This window comes from Mustelus asterias, chromosome 8 (genome assembly GCF_964213995.1).
Source record: "Mustelus asterias chromosome 8, sMusAst1.hap1.1, whole genome shotgun sequence".
Taxonomy (NCBI): Eukaryota; Metazoa; Chordata; class Chondrichthyes; order Carcharhiniformes; family Triakidae; genus Mustelus; species Mustelus asterias.
Window position 1 is genome coordinate 81991695 of NC_135808.1, and position 6994 is coordinate 81998688.

The following is a 6994-nucleotide window of genomic DNA, read 5'->3' on the forward strand; positions in this document are numbered from 1 at the left end:
TGACACTTATATAGGGCTGCAATAAAAGCAACTTTGATTAATAAATGATTGTTTTTCAAAACTTCCTCACACACATTAGTGTTACTCTATGGTTCAGTGGTTCAGTACAAAGTGTATACTAGGTGAATGAACATGGAATTGCCATAGGTCAGCATGGAGGATCTGAGAGGCAATGGAGGAGGGGAGGAGGGAAGGGGGGGGTTGGAGGGGCATGGGTTGGCATGGAAGATATGAGGGACCATAGGGTGAGGGATGTGAGTGGAAGCACATAGCTTTGCATGGGGGCTATGGTCCTTGTGAATCATTCAAAGTTCCCTCATCCAGACTATGATTTATAACAGCTCTGAAGGGTCATGAATCAGAAGTATTTGAAAAGCTGGCCCAATTCCATGAAAACTGTAGAGAGCTAAGAGATGCCTAGCCCTGCAATGGAGTCAGTCATGTCAAGAATGCATGGTATGGTCTGGTAACCTGCACCAATCCACAGTCTTATCCTGTGATGAAGGGTTTGGGAGGAGCAGGGCCATGGAGCGGGCAGGGGGGGAGGGTTGGTGGTTGGAAATCCTGGAATCAGGTCCTGGACATCATTTTTAAATGTCTGTGGCGTTTTCCCCACTCCACGAAAATCCAGCCCTATGCGTCCAATGTGAATGTGGAAGAACATACCATGCTTTTTTTCAGTGCCCGAACTACATTAGAAGAGTGGAGTTAAAAATGTGCACAGAATCACAGAGAGATCTTCATTCTCAAGGGGGATGGTGGGGCAGGAGAGGAAGTATGTGAGTAACTGCATAAATATAATCTAAGATTTCTCATGTTCCCTATTTCTGACAAAATAGTAAAAGGAGAAGTTTTACAAATGAAAGGAGGAAACCCTTCCATCTTTACAGTGTTGCAAAGGTAAAGTAACCAAATGAAGGCCCCCCCACCCCACTCCCCCCCTCCCCGACTCCTTATTCCAACTCACAGTCCCTAAATAAAATAACAAGCGACACAGCAATACTCCAAGGGTTAATTGAAAAGATTCCTTTGCTCTTCAAATAAAATGAACTACGTCAAACATAGGCTTTTATTTTGTGAGAACCTGTTTAAAGCATTGCAGCCAATGTGACAAAAACAGCATCGGGTTTTATAAAAATGGGAATGAGGAGCTTCAGCTGAGAGTGTTCCGTTAATTCAGCATGTGGTTTGGAAGGAGTTTCTTAAGTTTCAACAGCTGCACAACTGCTGAATCTCAGGCTCTCTCATGTCAGCTAAGCAGACAATTATACTTCAAATGTAATCAGTAAACTCTGTACACCGATAACATTACCAGCTATTGCAGAGCAAACTCTAATTTGATTAGGTGTAAAAAAATGCCTGGTGACCTAAGTTGCTTTTTACATGGTGTGAAACTACCATTTGAATTGATCTGTTTCCTCTCCCCTTCCCAGCCATAAGGTTGTCTCATGAAAAATGTTTTATGGAACACAAGGAAAGCAAGAATATAGCTGACAGTAAATAAATACAAGGTGCTGTTTTCAAGCATCCAGTAGTTGGTTGATTCCTGTGATGAAATGCAGATCATTTCAAGTTACAAACATGTTAGAGGGATTATGACTCCCCCCCCCCCCCCCCCCCCCTCCCCACCCCACCCAACTTCCAATGTTTGTAAAGAAATTGCCCTAGCCTGGCATGGACGTACTTTAAAAAAATGTTTTAAAAAACCTACTACTCCTGGGTCCCACATGGTGCATTTATGAACATCAAAAGTAGTTGGAGTATTTGGAGTCCTGCAAAGAAGCACATGTGTGTGTCTTACCTTCAATTCAGAAAGCCATAGAGAGAGAAAAAAATGAGTGCTAAACAGAAAGTAAGACCAAAAAAATTAGAGAACGAGAAAGGAGCAGAGAAAGTGGTAGGAAGAGTGTGTCGAGTTTATTTGACAACGGGCACTGGGTTTGAGCAAGTAATCTAGACGAACACTCATGTCCACCACTGAGAAAATGTCACATTGTCAGAGATGCTAGTCCTTTGGATGAGATATAAAACTGGGATCCTGTCTGCCTAAGGAAATGCTGAAGTGCTAAACAAAGATCTTAAGACACCATTTGAAGGAGAATCCTGCCAATATTCTTCCTTCACTCAAATTCACCAGAAACAGACAGACCAATTATAAATCTCATTGCAATTTGTTGGACTTTGTTGTATGCAAAATGGCTACTGACACTGAATTACAACATTAAACATGTTTAAATGATTTCTAAAACATGAAAAAGTACATCATTACTGACTAATATATAGTGTTTATCGTATGTGTGAAAACATTCCAAAGTAATTGATTGTTCATGAAGCAGCTTGGGATGTATCTGATATTTAATTCTGGTGAATATCATAGCAACAACCAGTGATGGCTGCTACAACAACAAAAACAGAAAATGCTGGAAAATCTCAGCAGGTCTGACAGCATCTGTGGAAGCCATGATGTGGAGATGCCGGCGTTGGACTGAGGTAAGCACAGTAAGAAGTCTCACAACACCAGGTTAACCTGGGGAAAGCTGCACATGGCATATTTTTTATAATTCCACCTTGTTTTATAATCCATTAACCAGGTTAACCTGGTGTTGTGTGACTTCTTACTGAGCATCTGTGGAGACAGAGCAGAACTAACATTTCAAGTCTGGATGACTCTGACTGCTGTTGTTGTGAGACCCAAATGGGGACATTTTCATTAAAACTGTCAACAAGATGATTTTCACCACAGTACATTGTGCTATTTAATTGGGGCTGATGTGGTGGCATTTCTTTCATTCAGAAACAGTACCTTTCTTTGGAACTACCTTCTTCATTATATTGCAATCCAGCAAGCTTTGCAGCATTTACATTGTCCTGAGCTTGTTTTGCGTGTCTTCTCACTGAATGCTGCACTTTTACTCACGGCAATATGGATTTATGACTGGTTTGGTTGTATTGTATCAGCTCACATCTTATTCTACTCTCATGTAATTCTACATAATTTCCATGAGTTATCTTGTACAAGTTTGCTACAATATCACTTGGCAAGGGAAGATATCATTGATATGCAATATGCAACCTCACTTTTTATAAACAGGTCTATGTTTTGTTACACATGGCACACTTAGAAAATTGGCCACCATGGTGTTATCAACACAATAATTGTGACAAGAAATTATCTTTACAGCCAGTGTTTTGGCAACAGGAGTTTTTAATAGAAAATAGACTGGCAGAAAGTCTCCACAATATAATTATTTAAAATATATCCTGTAGGCCAAAACAAACTAGAGGGAAGCGATAACTTTGTCTCATATTTGATATTGCCAGATACAGTTGTAAATTCCTGACCTCTGTCCAAGAGGACTGCGGCAAAGGCCAAAGGACAATTACTACGCAATTGCTCTTGCATGGCTCCTAGTGGCCAGTTACAGTAGCAGAATGCTAGAAGCAATTCACTTTGAGGTATTGTACACAGGCGTAGGAAAAAAAAGTTACTTTGGGAATGCACATTGAAAATTAAATCTAAATTTATAGGAACAGTTTAAAAACAGATAGGCAAACTAAAGTGAAACATGCAGTGAAAATCTTGAGCTTACATCTAGATCTTTGGTCCAGTACCTGAGGTCAGCTAATACTCTTAAAGAATAAATTTGAAATTCGTTTCACAGAAACAATGTTAACCTAGCCAAATGTGGCATCAGATTATCAGATGTGCAGATCTTTCTCCGACCTTGTTTACTCCACCAACAAAAATCTAAACTGTTAGCCACAGCTGCATATGTTTTCATTCTGTCACTTATGATGTGCTTAATTAGTCATGAGGGAATGACAGAATTTGGATTCATTCCATAATAGATGTTGACAGAAAATTTGTCAATCTGTAATGCAGATTTTCAATTTTGGCCACCATAATATCCCAACCCTAAAACATAGAAACTGTCCCATCAGTCACTTCTAATGGAAACTCCACAAAATGTTGTACTGGGGGGGAAGGCTGCACATAGCATTTTTTAAATAATTCCACCTTGTTTTATAATCCATTAACCAGGGGTACATAAACAAGTTGTCCACACCAAGTGGATATTTTCTCAGATTCACTTTGTCAGCAAAATACACAATAATTAAATTGCTATGTTCATATGCAGTCAATCATAGCTGATGCGTGTAAAGTTTACTGATAAATGTTTGCCCTCCCAACAGTTGATGTATTAGGCAGAAAGTTAAGTTCCTTGTAAACTGAATCTGTTTTCATCAAAGACAAGTGAATTAAGAAGGGGCCTATTAAAATTTCAAAATGTTATTGTAGTTGTAAGTTTGAATTCCCGCTGGTCAGGCCCACTGTCAGTCCTGTGGACTTCGATATACCACACGTAACCTGGAGTAGCAGCTTCCAGAATCACACTGGATCCCCACAATGAACCAGGAACTCCTTGAACAGGAAGTCTGGATCCACCTCATTGTTGCCATTTGCATTGTTAGGTAGGACACCCACAGAATTTTGTCACTAATATTTTAAATAAATGGTTGATACTTATCAATATCTCTTTGCACATACCTTTAGTCCTCTAAAGAATTAACTATAACTCCTATTTTATAATCAAATTCAAAGTTCAACATCACTCGATCTAGGGGCGGAATTTTACGAACCTACTGCAGCAGGGTTGGGGCCGTGAAATGCGGCGAGCCATTAAAATATCCATTGACATTGGCAGCACCTTAAATTCCTGCTGGCATACAATTCCACTCTATCCAGGTCCCTTTCCATGTCTATTAATTAATTGCCTGAACAGATACATTGGGCTGAATTTTCCAGTCCCGCCCACCATGGGAATCGTAGTGGGCGGGGGGGGGGGGGGGGCTGGGTGGATGGAGGCGGACCATGCAAAGGTCCATTGACCTCAGGTGAGATTTTCTCTGGTCTTGGGGCGAGCATGGCCGGAGAATCCCGCCCATAGAAAGTTTCTCTCAATATAAAAACATAAGAAGGCACAGAAGGAGGTCATTCAGCCCATTGTATCTGTGCCAGCTAAAAAACGTTATCCAGCCTAATCACACTGTTCAGCACTGTGGCATTGTATTTATAGCATTTCCAGATACGATCTAAGGAGATCCATCGAAGATGCCAAAAGACAATACCGGACCAAGCTAGAATCCCAGGCTAGCCACACAGACCCCCGCCAACGATGGCAAGGTCTGCAAGACCTAACAGGCTACAAGATGAAGACATGTAAAATCGCCAGCTCCAACGCACCCCTCCCTGATGAGCTCAATGCATTCTTTGCCCGTTTTGAGCAAGAGGTCAGTGAGAGCATGCCCTCCACCCTGGAAGCTCTGGCTGAACGTGTATCTGGGGTCACCATTGCAGATGTCAGAGCAGCTTTCTTGAAGGTCAACCCACGGAAAGCAACTGGCCCGGATTGGGGTACCCGGAAGTGCACTCAGATCCTGCGCGGATTAGCTGGCAGATGTATTCACAGATATCTTCAACCTCTCTTTACAACAATCTGAGGTCCCGATCTGCTTCAAGAAAACAACCATCATCCCGGTACCTAAGAAAAACCAAGCAACATGCCTTAATGACTATCGGCCGATGGATCTGACATCCGTCATTATGAAGTGCTTCAAAAGATTAGTCATTGCATGAATCAATTTCAGCCTCCTGGACTACCTGGATCCACTACAGTTTGCCTACCGCCGCAACAGGCCCACAGCAGATGCCATATCCCTGGCCCTGCACTCAACCCTGGAACACCTAGGCAACAAGGACTTATGTCAGATTCCTATTTATTGACTACAGCTCAGCCTTCAACACTATTAATCGTGCACTCAGATCCTGCGCGGATCAGCTGGCGGAGATATTCACAGTAAGAAGTCTAACAACACCAGGTTAAAGTCCAACAGGTTTATTTGGTAGCAAAGGCCACTAGCTTTCGGAACAGGCCGTTCCTTCGTCAGGTGGGTGGAAGATATTCACAGACATCTTCAACCTCTCTTTACAACAATCTGAGGTCCCTATCTGCTTCAAGAAAACGATCATCATCCCCGTACCGAAGAAAAACCAAGTTAATTTATTGACTACAGCTCAGCCTTCAACACTAATATTCCCACGAAACTCATCTCCAAACCCTGTGGTCTGGGCCTCAGCACCTCCCTCTGCGACTGGATCCTGAACTTCCTAACTCACAGACCACAATCAGTAAGGATAGGCAACAACACCTCCTCCATGATCATCCTCAATACCGGTGCCCCACAAAGCTGTGTTCTCAGCCCCCTACTATACTCCTTATACGACTATGTCTGTGTGGCCAAATTCCCCTCCAATTTGATTTTCAAGTTTGCTGATGACACCACCGTAATGGGTCAGATCTCAAACAATGACAAGACAGAGTACAGGAATGAGATAGAGAATCTGGTGAACTGGTGCGGCAACAATAATCTCTCCCTCAATGTCAACAAAATGAAGGAGATTGTCATCGACTTCAGGAAGCGTAAAGGAGAACATGCCCCTGTCTACATCAATGGGGAATGAAGTGGAAAGGGTCGAGAGTTTCATGTTTTTAGGTGTCCAGATCACCAACAACCTGACCTGGTCCCCCCATGCCGACACTATAGTTAAGAAAGCCCACCAACACCTCTACTTTCTCAGAAGACGAAGGAAATTTGGCATGCCAGCTACGACTCTCACCAACTTTTACAGATGCACCATAGAAAGCATTCTTTCTGGTTGTATCACAGCTTGGTATGGCTCCTGCCCCGCCCAAGACCCCAAGGAACTACAAAAGGTGGTGAATGTAGCCCAATCCATCATGCAAACTAGCCTCCCATCCATTGACTCAGTCTACACTTCCCGCTGCCTCAGCAAAGCAGCCAGCATAATTACGGACCCCACGCACCTCGGACATTCTCTCTTCCACCTTTTCCTTCGGGAAAAAGATACAAAAGTCTGATTTTACGTACCAACCGACTCAAGAACAGCTTCTTCCCTGTTGCTGTCAGACTT